Source organism: Topomyia yanbarensis, chromosome 3, assembly GCF_030247195.1.
Source record: "Topomyia yanbarensis strain Yona2022 chromosome 3, ASM3024719v1, whole genome shotgun sequence".
Lineage (NCBI taxonomy): Eukaryota > Metazoa > Arthropoda > Insecta > Diptera > Culicidae > Topomyia > Topomyia yanbarensis.
Genome location: NC_080672.1, coordinates 31,510,648 through 31,526,005, shown reverse-complemented (window position 1 = coordinate 31,526,005; position 15,358 = coordinate 31,510,648). Strand labels below are relative to the sequence as shown.

Below are 15,358 nucleotides of genomic sequence, written 5' to 3'. Positions count from 1 at the left end.
ATAGCAGGGGCAAGTGAATGTGTACAGATCACGGACACAACAAGTAGTTTCAAAAATATTTTGTTGAAAATGAAGATAGTCGATCTGTTTCCAATTAGCGATACAGCTAAAAGAATCACGGACAACTTACGGGTGATTTCTTTATTGTTGGAACGGTTTACAGTAGTACACTGTATTTTCACGGAACACTTCCATACTGATTGTAACCCGTCAGGGTAACAAATTAGCAACTGGGTAGAAATTTACCGACTAACCAGTGAGGTGAAGTGCGTGCGTGCGACAGTTAAAAATACCTGTCGAGAAGTGCTGGTCGTGCACAGTAGTTTTTTGGCCAAAAGAGTGCGAACAATTAATCAAGTGAAAATGGAAAAGCGTACAGCAATGATGTCTTCCGAGATGTTTTATGATGATCCAAGACCTTCATTTTAGAGATATAGTTTCTGTGAGATATTTGTTACAGTTTTTTGGAGTATGAAATGCAAGATCCTTCAAAAATGATAAAGAACTTGATTTTGCGAACATCATTACTGAAGATCCAAAATCTCTATTTACAGTGCACTCGAAGTTACAGATAATTTATTGTGAATGACCCCTTAAAACTTGTATCTAACATAACTTCTTAAAGATCGTACGTAAAGCTTCAGAATTTTCCAGAAAGTTATTCGTCTTGTCAAGATAAGTATCTTTTCAGGATCCTTGGTCTATTACTTGCAATTTAGAAGTAATTGTGCAATTTTGGATAAAATTAGCGAGAGTATTATTTTTAAAAAAATATTCAATATTTTCTAAAATACTCCAGGTACGTTATGCGTAATGAAAATTTTGTATTCTGATGATTGAAAGAACTTCATAGAAAATATGAAACTCGTAGGAATGATAATTGAAAAAAGAATTAGAGGAGAAAAAATTTACTGGTCACATATAATGAGCTATAACTTCTGCAGCATTTAAAGAGGATGCTCAGTGTGTTTAGTAAAGATATTCGCGATATCAATCTCAGCAACTTTTCCAAAAAGGAGGAGGAATAATTACTAAAATCATAGCAGAAAATGACAGACCATGATTTTTTTAAATTATTGTGAAAACACTATTGATTTAAACTCAGCCGTTTCAACGCAAACAACCAATCACTATTTGAAACACTATATTTTTCAAAAATTGCCACATGACTTCGAAAATGCACGAGATCAACCACTTTTGTAATATATCGAAAATCGTGCATTTTGATAATTCAAACCTCTTCAAGCAACTAGTCAGATTGATATTTAAAAAGTTTAAATAATGATAATAAAGATGAAGACTTCGTCCCTTCATCAAATTTGTTGGCAAAAGCTTACTCTATTTCTTTGCTGAAGACTTAATCTTAATATATGAACTTGCTAGAAAGTTGATAAATATATCTTTCTTTAAGGGAGATTAATCATTAAAATCACAACCCCACATGAGAGGGCTTGTAATGTCCATAAATTCCTCCGAAGATGTCATCGACACAAAATTCACGATTTAAGCGTAATTAACAGATCGCACGATTTTGGCAAAAAAGCCACTGCCGGATACTCAATAAAGAGTGGTACTGGATCGCTGAAGTGGGACGGCTAAGTGCCATGGAGTTTTCTCATACACGAACGGTGGGTTTCATAAGAAAGGAACCAGATAATGAGGAATAAATGGATCAATGAGTAATATTATGAATTTAATTAAATTGAGTACGAGAACATATAAAGGCTGTTTTGATTTTGTGAACTAATTCACATCCGTGAAATTGGAAAAAAAACGACGTACTCAATTGTTTTTCAAATTTTAACTTATAACTAAAAGTGGCTAATATTTTGAACTAAATTAGTTTAAAGTATAATTTACTTTTTTTCCTTTTTTATTTCGACTATGTTAGTCACATTTTTTCTTTTTTACATTTTAACGACATTCAGTTAGCTAGAGATTACTAGGGATAGTTATGAAAATTAGAGCCATAGTACTCAAGTGAGAGCAAGGATGTTAAGTAAACAGATCGGAAAACTAGAAGTGGCAGGGTCATTAGAATAGACGTAATATCGTACGGGATTAATCTTTGTCTTCTGTTAATGAGGGTCGAGCTTAGGCAGTATAACTACGAATCACCCGAGTTTACTAACATGTGTCCTGGTATCGATAGACGTGTCCATCTTTACCGTGACAACCGAGATGAGAGTCGGTTTTGGACCCATTAGCCAACACTATTGATGTACTATTTATTAGCACATTACGATTGTTATTGCTTTATCATCAATGATTTAAAACGGCATAATCCAACATGTAATGTAAGTCCTCTTGGTGCCAGTCGTGGCTTTCGAAGGCCATGTTTACAATATTATTGTATCGTGTAGGGTTCACTTTTAGTCTGCGTTAGCGGTCTGAACCAATACGATTGTTATTGTTTTACCAATCGATGACTTGAATCGGACAGATCCAACATGGTTTGATTTGAAAAGTTAAATATACACAATTTCTCTAATCAACAATCAAGCAAGTATTTATCTAGAAATGTCTGTCAGTAATGTAAGTCCTGGGGACCGTCACGGCTTTCGACGACCTTGTTACAGGATACATAATAAGAATCCTAATATGGCATGCAATTTCAATGGACAAAGCATGAACGAAATTCGTAAATTCTTTTGAACCACAGCCAGTAAAATTTGGTGAAATCCATATATTTCCGGAGTTGACCAATTTGAAATAGAAACGAAAATACACTGCCATGGTATAGTAACTTCATTATTGACAAGATAGGGGAGACTGAGGAGACTTGATCCCCGGGGAGACTTGATCCCATCATTGTAACTCAAAGGCGGATCAGAATACATTAATCGAATATACTAGAAAGTTGCGTAGTTTTATCTAAACAAAGATTTCTTTAACACAAAAAAAATAAATTGGACATGTGTTACCGAATTTTTACCGATTTAAAGAAAAAAATCTCAGAAGAACTGAAGAAGATTTATTTTCCAAATTTTCAAACTTTTATACAATTGATAAAGTCTCCCACTGCATACTATACTTTTGCATACAGAAATACAGGAGAATGTCAATTATATGAATACGCTATGATTGAGCTGATTTTTTTGTTCAACTATATTTGTACTAAAGTTTGATGAAATAGATGCTATGGGTTCACTTGATCCCTTCAAATTCGTGGAAATTTGATCCCCTTCGCCATGCTTCATACACACTACTGAAAATAACCAAATTCACACCAGAACAATTGAAGTCATTGTTGCCATAAAATAACAAAAAAAACTGTCAAAAATGAACGCTTCATCATACAAAAAATAAACTGTAAATGTTTACTACAGCATACGTAGCAACCATGCATCCCACATTTGACGTTCCTCAACCATAATAACGACAGCTTTCAAATCATTGCACAGAGATTTGAGGAATTCGTAATAAAAATCAGGTGAGAGATGGATAATATGTAGTACTAAAAATAGTAGATCACAACAATTTAATCAATACCACAATACATTTATAACATTGAATGGGGTTAGGTACCTATTTTTGCCCTATTAGGGAGGGTACCACATTATTTCATTATTAATTTTATTATTTCAGCTTCTTTGCTTTGTTATTAGGAGCTATTTTTTTATTTCGATTATGGAGGTTTTAGCCTTAAGGTCATTCGCCTCTTATTAAGAGCCAATATAATAACAAAATTGTCTTGAGAATGGCGAAAATCTTCTGTTTGAGCACAGCAAAAACTCTAATCGAGTACCCCAATTATCGCAACACCATTTGAGCCAATGCGTTGAGCAAAGATGGCAGACGCTGTTTTAACCAAAGGCTTCAGATTGGTAGGATGATAATAGAAACAGGGTAAAAATAGGCTTATTACCCTACATGCTCTTTTAAACACGTTTTCAAAAAATAATCAAGTGTCCCCAAATTAGGGATCGAGTCTCCACTAATCAAAGAATTTTCCATTTTTTTGTTGTTTTCCGAAAATGCTCATAGCTCATGTCTAGTATAATATTTCCATGTATTTTTTTTATGATTATCAGTCAACCCTAGAAACAATATAAAACTACAAAAAATACATAGTTTGTTTATCATTCCACGAAGTAGGATTGAAAAATAAAAAAAGGGATCAAGTCTCCTCAGTCTCCCCTAAATAATTTATTTTCGACCAAACATATTAGGATTTCACAATGCTGAATCAAACTTAAATTGAATCAGTAATTTTAAATGACATTTTTGAAAGGAGGTGCTCCTTTATTTGAAAGTTGGATGTATGCATCGAGAGATCATTAAATGATTCAAAGATAAAAATCCCATATCAAGAACAAGATGATTTTTTTCTGAGAAGCGTTACCGCCCGCCGTCACCCTTTGTCCATAGAAAAACAAAAAGTTTGAAGAAATTGAGGGAGTTCAATTCACCTCTGAATAAGCATCAGTTAAAAAGTATTTAAAAACTTTTCAAAGTTGTATCGAAAATTTGCCATGATTTTTTATATGCAGAGGTCGACTATGATGATTTGCTGTGTTCTTTATTTTTATTTTTAACGGCTTAGTCGGTCTTTATAGAATGAAAACAATGCATTTTAGTTTCTGTTCGACGCTTCGTTGCTGTTTGGCACCGTCTTCAGGGAAAAAAATAGTTCGTTCTTTGTTTGTATGCTTTTTGAAGCTAACTGTCTGGTACATCTGTACATCTGTATAAATAAGTTTTCCGAATATGGCTCCATTTTTGAAACTATCGCATTTCACTTGGTAAATGCGCCCTGTACTGTATATGCTGCCTTGTTAATAGTCTTTCTTTGACTTACAAAAAAGACAATCATTATTCGCAATCAAAAGTTGCAATGACGTCTGTCATTTATTTGAATGACACGAAATGTTTAATTGTGTATCCGATTATGTTCGAATTCGTTACAATAGTCGAAGAGAGTGATAAGAGTTATAGGAAATGTGTCAATAATTGATTCGGTCCCCTTTTCATAGAATCCAAAATTGGATAAGTTCCTGAATACAGCACATTCAAAAGTGTTGAAATCGGATATAAAATGGCATAGTTATGACCATTTATTTATTTCGATTATAGAAGTTTTAACCCTAGGGTCATTTACCTCTTTTTTCGAGTTAGAAATATCCCTTTTGAAAAATTTCTAACTTTTTGTGTGGGGTCAGGAATCGAGCCCAGGTGAACCGCGATCAAGGCAATGAATTTCCCAACTACACTATTCTCATCCCTATGAACATTTCTGTTTTGTTGATTCTCCTGTAGACTGAGGGCCTGTATCACTATTCAATAGACCGGTAACAATTTTGACTTTTTTCGGAACACTGCTAATTCGAATGGTAATTGGTAATGATATGATATGCAAAATATGACCTTTTTCTTTATGAAAACTCGGAAATAAAAACTTATATTCCAATAATAAATTTCACAGTAACTCTGCGTACCTCAAAACTTACGGTCATGTAGTTTATTTTATAACGAATAGCTTTGTTGAAGAACGCATATTAATGGGAGGTTCCACTAAAAAGTTATTTATCTTTGAAGACCCACCAATTATTTTGAAATTTCCTATTCTAAGCATGTACGAAAAAGAGAGGCAACACATAACTTTATATGAGAATATCTTTTTGCTGCAAAATTGGATCATTTTGCAGCTTTCGACAATGTTGATCCTTACACATTAAGCTATATATCTGCAGATTTCGGGATGCACAAGATGATACTGGCATTTTGTACTGAATTTATTGTTTCAATTGCCTATTTTCATATATTTTCACATACAAACTTGAAAACTCTTGTGAGTGAATTAGAGTTTTCAAAAAAGCTCATATTTGACAAGTGGTATATGGAGCCAATTAACGTTTGATTTAACAGTGTTCCCAAAAAAGTCAAATTTGTTGTCGGTCTACTAGCCCAACCAACGACGTATGAATTCAGTACTTCTCAATCTTCGCCAAACACCGAGAGACGATCGATTCGGGACGATGGATTCACAATCGCAACTCGGTTGGTAATGATAAATAAAAATAATCCAAAGACTCACAGTAAGCAGCAAAGCATCAGCAGCGGCGTGAGCACGGACGAGCATAATATCCTCGGAATAAGTGGAAAAACTGATCCCCAACCGCTAACTGGCGGTAATGAAAACACATCCTCTCGACGAAAGAAGATCGACACGTGCACTGGAAAACTGCGCGCGCAATACCTACCAAGACACTACATTATAAAACTTGAAATAGAAGTGCCCTTACGATGTTTTTATCCGACTTTTGCACACTAATAAAATAGTAATGGTTATATGAGAAGAAATCTGCCATTAAGATTTTTATTTACTATCTCTCATTTGAAAGTAAAATAAATAAAAATTTCTACCGATTTTTAAATATTATCAGAAAACCCCAATAAGAGGATAAATTCTGTAAATGATTCATTAAATCGGTATCGCCATTGGTACGAATATATTCAAACCCCTAAAGCTTGCAATACCCCACTGTTGTATATTATCCCAGAGCATGATAAGTTACTTGTCGTGCTTAGCTACGAAATGTAGAATATGGCTTGCACGCAAGTTGTATAGCGTGCAATAATTACCGTGATACAGATTGAATTATGAATTTGGATTGATGATTTATGTTGGATTTGAATTGCAAACAGTACGGTGTTTGCGGTGTAAAGTTTTATTTCTAAACAATCGCAGACGTAATTCGTTAGTTGGACAATTGCTTCAAAAGGACTGCTATTCATTTATGTTGGTTATGCTTTAGACTGAAACCGGCTCAGCTTTGGATCTATCTGCTTTCAAACCGTTTGTTTGAATCATGTTTCGAACCAAGGTTATGCGCCGTTGAACTGAAAATCGGGTTGGGGTCTAACCTGAAATATACTTCAGGTTCGCTCACACCATCGCTGTTTTATGAGAACCGAACTCAGTTCCATCAAACACGTTTGTTTGAAGTGACTAACATGGGTTCATTCCTAGGTTCTCAAGCGAAAACGACCGCCGTTTTTTACAAGGACCGTGACACGATTGTACAGTGTATGAGAATATCTGATCAACAATCAATCCTAGGCTCCCTCGATTACTCCCAAGGTAATGTTGTTGATTGGGTACAACCAACGACTTGTGACTTCATAAGACAATTTCTACACAGAAACCCTATCTAATATATGAAATTCATTATTTTCCAATCTGAACAAAATTCCGTGATAACTATATAGTTGGTGAACCGAACATATTTTTGAAATCGATTCCGCCCGTAAAATATCGTTTCATCTTTGCACCATTAATCAGTGATCGTATCTCGCAAATAAATAATGAAATATGTCCTCTCATATATATGTCCCACTTGTGCTCAATATGCTCATTGCTCACATCATTATTTCACTCCATTTTTTTCATTATCTACCACGCGACATTTCCCGCAGTTTCACTTACACTTTGCCTCCGCTTTGGTTCCGCATCACCGCTACCAGAATCGGTTTATGTATGCACACCAAATTTTCCGCACCAGTGCACTGTTTTAATCCTTTTTTAATTTAAATTTTCCCTCGCCGACACAAGAATACACACGAACAGCTCTTCCGAATCCGTGCTTCACCGAACTTTTCAATTAGAGCAAAAATTCCAACGCAGCTTCCTGCCATTCAGGGCCAAAAATCATCGCCGACTGGGATTAATACTTCATATTTGAGTAAAACTTTCATGCACTGGTCTCTTTTTTTCGCCCTTTTCCTACCCAACGTAATTCACTGCACTGTGTCGCTTTGTTAGCACGGTTGAATTTCTTCAACGACAAAAAAAGTGAAACATTCCAACTATCACCACTAGTCACAAAGCCAACGGCTCTCGTACTCAGTACCAAAATCCGCCTAGACAAAACGCTCCAAACTCGAATCCCAGAAATGCAAGCTGATCCGGTAGTATTACCAGGGACAATCCTCGCCGGTATTAATTTCCACTGACACTGACCACTTGGGCCACACACACACCAGGCGCTATCTCCTTCAGAGTCAGAGACAATATCCAAATTTAATGCCAGTCAGAAACATTACCGCGAGAGCTCTAATCCGAAACACGTCCTAGCTGCTACTGAGCACAAAAACGTCGAGTTCCAAAAGTAAAAAGGATACCCCACGCAACACATTTTTCCGTTCAGTTCCCTGAAGCCGGGAAAAAACTCGGAGAAAAACGGCATGTTGCATCATCGGCGCCGTCATCAGCGGTGCCGTCATCATCAGCGTTTGCTCGTAGAGCGAGAGAGAGCGAGAGAAGGGAAAAAGAATCTTTACCGAAACGAGTCGGAAAAATTCTCTCTGTTTTTGAAACGCGCCACGAGCGTTTGTGGGTGGGTTGTGCATGAAACACGTGAAAAAGATTTTACTCACTTTTTCCGCTCTCTCTCACAAGTGATTCTCCCGTTCGAAATCCGGTGGGAGTTTGTATGAAAACAGAGAACCGGTGCCACGTGCTTTTCAAATGAGAAAATGAAAGAGGGAACTATCGCCAAGTGCTTATCACCAATTTTTAAATCTCAGAGCGGAAAAGGTTTTACTGTTGCGGCGGAGCTTATTGCATGCAGGGAAAATACTGAACTTTCAGAGGGTTTTACAGCAATTAATGTTGCAGTTGCATTTGGCGCGCTTTGTTTACGGTAATGGATAAGAGTTTAAGTAAATTAGTCGTGAGATGTATCAGCGAGATTAACGGAAATTTAATTAGAGGAGAAACCCGTTTTAGTATTTACGACCACCTATCGTAATATAAACGATCTATTCCGAAGAATCCTCAAAATATGTATGCATATAGAACTCATATCCCTGAACGAATTTTTTCGTTATTCGTTAATAGTTTTCATAAAATCAACTTTCGTAAAATATACGAAAATTCACACCAAAGTTACACTACTTAGCAAGTATCACACTCGGTTTTATAAAACGGTTCAGCTATAATTTCTACGAATCCTATTCAATCTATATGCGTTCAACACTAGAATATTGTAATATAGTTCGGTCGCCATTTTCTGTAACGCATGCAAACCAGTTAGAATCAGTACAAAGGCAGTTCCTATTGTTTGCACTTCATAAACTAGGTTAGACAGGACTACATATGCCATTGTTGTGAATTTTCTATGGTGAGTACAGTAGCGCTCAAAAGTCTTTTATAGGTACAGCGAAGACCCGGTTTTATCAGCTCCTTGGTAAACTTTAAGCTGATAAAATAGGGCCATTGATAAAATCGAGACATATATTTTTCTGTCTTCTTAATAAACTGAAGCTCTTAAAATATTCTTCTTTGGTCCTTAAATATAGCCTTGCAACTTTTTCTTATTATTTACTTTAAGTTCCACTTAAGGGGGTCTGACAGCGCGTCGTCTGCTATGGCTCATCAAACTATCAATTATCAATTTTCATATGAAACTGATAAAATCGGGGGTAGATGAAATCAGGGGCTGATAAAAGCGGGTTTCCACTGTACTTCATTTCCTGAATTTTCTGAGAAATGACGTCCTTTCTTTATCTTTCGTTTTAAAGTTATGGTGTCTTTGGCAAAGTTGTTACATGGCATTTAGCGCTTCATTTGATCATTTCATATTAAATTAAAATGAGAAATGAGAACGGAGAAATGAGAAATGAGAAATGAGAAATGAGAAATGAGAAATGAGAAATGAGAAATGAGAAATGAGAAATGAGAAATGAGAAATGAGAAATGAGAAATGAGAAATGAGAAATGAGAAATGAGAAATGAGAAATGAGAAATGAGAAATGAGAAATGAGAAATGAGAAATGAGAAATGAGAAATGAGAAATGAGAAATGAGAAATGAGAAATGAGAAATGAGAAATGAGAAATGAGAAATGAGAAATGAGAAATGAGAAATGAGAAATGAGAAATGAGAAATGAGAAATGAGAAATGAGAAATGAGAAATGAGAAATGAGAAATGAGAAATGAGAAATGAGAAATGAGAAATGAGAAATGAGAAATGAGAAATGAGAAATGAGAAATGAGAAATGAGAAATGAGAAATGAGAAATGAGAAATGAGAAATGAGAAATGAGAAATGAGAAATGAGAAATGAGAAATGAGAAATGAGAAATGAGAAATGAGAAATGAGAAATGAGAAATGAGAAATGAGAAATGAGAAATGAGAAATGAGAAATGAGAAATGAGAAATGAGAAATGAGAAATGAGAAATGAGAAATGAGAAATGAGAAATGAGAAATGAGAAATGAGAAATGAGAAATGAGAAATGAGAAATGAGAAATGAGAAATGAGAAATGAGAAATGAGAAATGAGAAATGAGAAATGAGAAATGAGAAATGAGAAATGAGAAATGAGAAATGAGAAATGAGAAATGAGAAATGAGAAATGAGAAATGAGAAATGAGAAATGAGAAATGAGAAATGAGAAATGAGAAATGAGAAATGAGAAATGAGAAATGAGAAATGAGAAATGAGAAATGAGAAATGAGAAATGAGAAATGAGAAATGAGAAATGAGAAATGAGAAATGAGAAATGAGAAATGAGAAATGAGAAATGAGAAATGAGAAATGAGAAATGAGAAATGAGAAATGAGAAATGAGAAATGAGAAATGAGAAATGAGAAATGAGAAATGAGAAATGAGAAATGAGAAATGAGAAATGAGAAATGAGAAATGAGAAATGAGAAATGAGAAATGAGAAATGAGAAATGAGAAATGAGAAATGAGAAATGAGAAATGAGAAATGAGAAATGAGAAATGAGAAATGAGAAATGAGAAATGAGAAATGAGAAATGAGAAATGAGAAATGAGAAATGAGAAATGAGAAATGAGAAATGAGAAATGAGAAATGAGAAATGAGAAATGAGAAATGAGAAATGAGAAATGAGAAATGAGAAATGAGAAATGAGAAATGAGAAATGAGAAATGAGAAATGAGAAATGAGAAATGAGAAATGAGAAATGAGAAATGAGAAATGAGAAATGAGAAATGAGAAATGAGAAATGAGAAATGAGAAATGAGAAATGAGAAATGAGAAATGAGAAATGAGAAATGAGAAATGAGAAATGAGAAATGAGAAATGAGAAATGAGAAATGAGAAATGAGAAATGAGAAATGAGAAATGAGAAATGAGAAATGAGAAATGAGAAATGAGAAATGAGAAATGAGAAATGAGAAATGAGAAATGAGAAATGAGAAATGAGAAATGAGAAATGAGAAATGAGAAATGAGAAATGAGAAATGAGAAATGAGAAATGAGAAATGAGAAATGAGAAATGAGAAATGAGAAATGAGAAATGAGAAATGAGAAATGAGAAATGAGAAATGAGAAATGAGAAATGAGAAATGAGAAATGAGAAATGAGAAATGAGAAATGAGAAATGAGAAATGAGAAATGAGAAATGAGAAATGAGAAATGAGAAATGAGAAATGAGAAATGAGAAATGAGAAATGAGAAATGAGAAATGAGAAATGAGAAATGAGAAATGAGAAATGAGAAATGAGAAATGAGAAATGAGAAATGAGAAATGAGAAATGAGAAATGAGAAATGAGAAATGAGAAATGAGAAATGAGAAATGAGAAATGAGAAATGAGAAATGAGAAATGAGAAATGAGAAATGAGAAATGAGAAATGAGAAATGAGAAATGAGAAATGAGAAATGAGAAATGAGAAATGAGAAATGAGAAATGAGAAATGAGAAATGAGAAATGAGAAATGAGAAATGAGAAATGAGAAATGAGAAATGAGAAATGAGAAATGAGAAATGAGAAATGAGAAATGAGAAATGAGAAATGAGAAATGAGAAATGAGAAATGAGAAATGAGAAATGAGAAATGAGAAATGAGAAATGAGAAATGAGAAATGAGAAATGAGAAATGAGAAATGAGAAATGAGAAATGAGAAATGAGAAATGAGAAATGAGAAATGAGAAATGAGAAATGAGAAATGAGAAATGAGAAATGAGAAATGAGAAATGAGAAATGAGAAATGAGAAATGAGAAATGAGAAATGAGAAATGAGAAATGAGAAATGAGAAATGAGAAATGAGAAATGAGAAATGAGAAATGAGAAATGAGAAATGAGAAATGAGAAATGAGAAATGAGAAATGAGAAATGAGAAATGAGAAATGAGAAATGAGAAATGAGAAATGAGAAATGAGAAATGAGAAATGAGAAATGAGAAATGAGAAATGAGAAATGAGAAATGAGAAATGAGAAATGAGAAATGAGAAATGAGAAATGAGAAATGAGAAATGAGAAATGAGAAATGAGAAATGAGAAATGAGAAATGAGAAATGAGAAATGAGAAATGAGAAATGAGAAATGAGAAATGAGAAATGAGAAATGAGAAATGAGAAATGAGAAATGAGAAATGAGAAATGAGAAATGAGAAATGAGAAATGAGAAATGAGAAATGAGAAATGAGAAATGAGAAATGAGAAATGAGAAATGAGAAATGAGAAATGAGAAATGAGAAATGAGAAATGAGAAATGAGAAATGAGAAATGAGAAATGAGAAATGAGAAATGAGAAATGAGAAATGAGAAATGAGAAATGAGAAATGAGAAATGAGAAATGAGAAATGAGAAATGAGAAATGAGAAATGAGAAATGAGAAATGAGAAATGAGAAATGAGAAATGAGAAATGAGAAATGAGAAATGAGAAATGAGAAATGAGAAATGAGAAATGAGAAATGAGAAATGAGAAATGAGAAATGAGAAATGAGAAATGAGAAATGAGAAATGAGAAATGAGAAATGAGAAATGAGAAATGAGAAATGAGAAATGAGAAATGAGAAATGAGAAATGAGAAATGAGAAATGAGAAATGAGAAATGAGAAATGAGAAATGAGAAATGAGAAATGAGAAATGAGAAATGAGAAATGAGAAATGAGAAATGAGAAATGAGAAATGAGAAATGAGAAATGAGAAATGAGAAATGAGAAATGAGAAATGAGAAATGAGAAATGAGAAATGAGAAATGAGAAATGAGAAATGAGAAATGAGAAATGAGAAATGAGAAATGAGAAATGAGAAATGAGAAATGAGAAATGAGAAATGAGAAATGAGAAATGAGAAATGAGAAATGAGAAATGAGAAATGAGAAATGAGAAATGAGAAATGAGAAATGAGAAATGAGAAATGAGAAATGAGAAATGAGAAATGAGAAATGAGAAATGAGAAATGAGAAATGAGAAATGAGAAATGAGAAATGAGAAATGAGAAATGAGAAATGAGAAATGAGAAATGAGAAATGAGAAATGAGAAATGAGAAATGAGAAATGAGAAATGAGAAATGAGAAATGAGAAATGAGAAATGAGAAATGAGAAATGAGAAATGAGAAATGAGAAATGAGAAATGAGAAATGAGAAATGAGAAATGAGAAATGAGAAATGAGAAATGAGAAATGAGAAATGAGAAATGAGAAATGAGAAATGAGAAATGAGAAATGAGAAATGAGAAATGAGAAATGAGAAATGAGAAATGAGAAATGAGAAATGAGAAATGAGAAATGAGAAATGAGAAATGAGAAATGAGAAATGAGAAATGAGAAATGAGAAATGAGAAATGAGAAATGAGAAATGAGAAATGAGAAATGAGAAATGAGAAATGAGAAATGAGAAATGAGAAATGAGAAATGAGAAATGAGAAATGAGAAATGAGAAATGAGAAATGAGAAATGAGAAATGAGAAATGAGAAATGAGAAATGAGAAATGAGAAATGAGAAATGAGAAATGAGAAATGAGAAATGAGAAATGAGAAATGAGAAATGAGAAATGAGAAATGAGAAATGAGAAATGAGAAATGAGAAATGAGAAATGAGAAATGAGAAATGAGAAATGAGAAATGAGAAATGAGAAATGAGAAATGAGAAATGAGAAATGAGAAATGAGAAATGAGAAATGAGAAATGAGAAATGAGAAATGAGAAATGAGAAATGAGAAATGAGAAATGAGAAATGAGAAATGAGAAATGAGAAATGAGAAATGAGAAATGAGAAATGAGAAATGAGAAATGAGAAATGAGAAATGAGAAATGAGAAATGAGAAATGAGAAATGAGAAATGAGAAATGAGAAATGAGAAATGAGAAATGAGAAATGAGAAATGAGAAATGAGAAATGAGAAATGAGAAATGAGAAATGAGAAATGAGAAATGAGAAATGAGAAATGAGAAATGAGAAATGAGAAATGAGAAATGAGAAATGAGAAATGAGAAATGAGAAATGAGAAATGAGAAATGAGAAATGAGAAATGAGAAATGAGAAATGAGAAATGAGAAATGAGAAATGAGAAATGAGAAATGAGAAATGAGAAATGAGAAATGAGAAATGAGAAATGAGAAATGAGAAATGAGAAATGAGAAATGAGAAATGAGAAATGAGAAATGAGAAATGAGAAATGAGAAATGAGAAATGAGAAATGAGAAATGAGAAATGAGAAATGAGAAATGAGAAATGAGAAATGAGAAATGAGAAATGAGAAATGAGAAATGAGAAATGAGAAATGAGAAATGAGAAATGAGAAATGAGAAATGAGAAATGAGAAATGAGAAATGAGAAATGAGAAATGAGAAATGAGAAATGAGAAATGAGAAATGAGAAATGAGAAATGAGAAATGAGAAATGAGAAATGAGAAATGAGAAATGAGAAATGAGAAATGAGAAATGAGAAATGAGAAATGAGAAATGAGAAATGAGAAATGAGAAATGAGAAATGAGAAATGAGAAATGAGAAATGAGAAATGAGAAATGAGAAATGAGAAATGAGAAATGAGAAATGAGAAATGAGAAATGAGAAATGAGAAATGAGAAATGAGAAATGAGAAATGAGAAATGAGAAATGAGAAATGAGAAATGAGAAATGAGAAATGAGAAATGAGAAATGAGAAATGAGAAATGAGAAATGAGAAATGAGAAATGAGAAATGAGAAATGAGAAATGAGAAATGAGAAATGAGAAATGAGAAATGAGAAATGAGAAATGAGAAATGAGAAATGAGAAATGAGAAATGAGAAATGAGAAATGAGAAATGAGAAATGAGAAATGAGAAATGAGAAATGAGAAATGAGAAATGAGAAATGAGAAATGAGAAATGAGAAATGAGAAATGAGAAATGAGAAATGAGAAATGAGAAATGAGAAATGAGAAATGAGAAATGAGAAATGAGAAATGAGAAATGAGAAATGAGAAATGAGAAATGAGAAATGAGAAATGAGAAATGAGAAATGAGAAATGAGAAATGAGAAATGAGAAATGAGAAATGAGAAATGAGAAATGAGAAATGAGAAATGAGAAATGAGAAATGAGAAATGAGAAATGAGAAATGAGAAATGAGAAATGAGAAATGAGAAATGAGAAATGAGAAATGAGAAATGAGAAAT

General features: G+C 33.1%; 1 protein-coding gene across 7 annotated transcripts in view; it reads right to left on the bottom strand.

Annotated features, from left to right (window-relative positions):
- LOC131693297 (lachesin-like) overlaps positions 1 to 15,358 on the bottom strand; it is a 303,507-nt gene that overhangs the window by 210,330 nt on the left and 77,819 nt on the right. For 5 of the 7 annotated variants that reach the window (XM_058981009.1, XM_058981006.1, XM_058981012.1 and 2 more), the window contains exon 1: positions 7,430 to 8,074. The exons of the other annotated variants lie outside the window; for them this stretch is intronic. The gene's annotated coding sequence lies outside the window, so the exon portion shown is untranslated. Of the gene's footprint in view, positions 1 to 7,429; positions 8,075 to 15,358 lie in introns of those variants that run through there. 7 annotated transcript variants of the gene reach the window in all.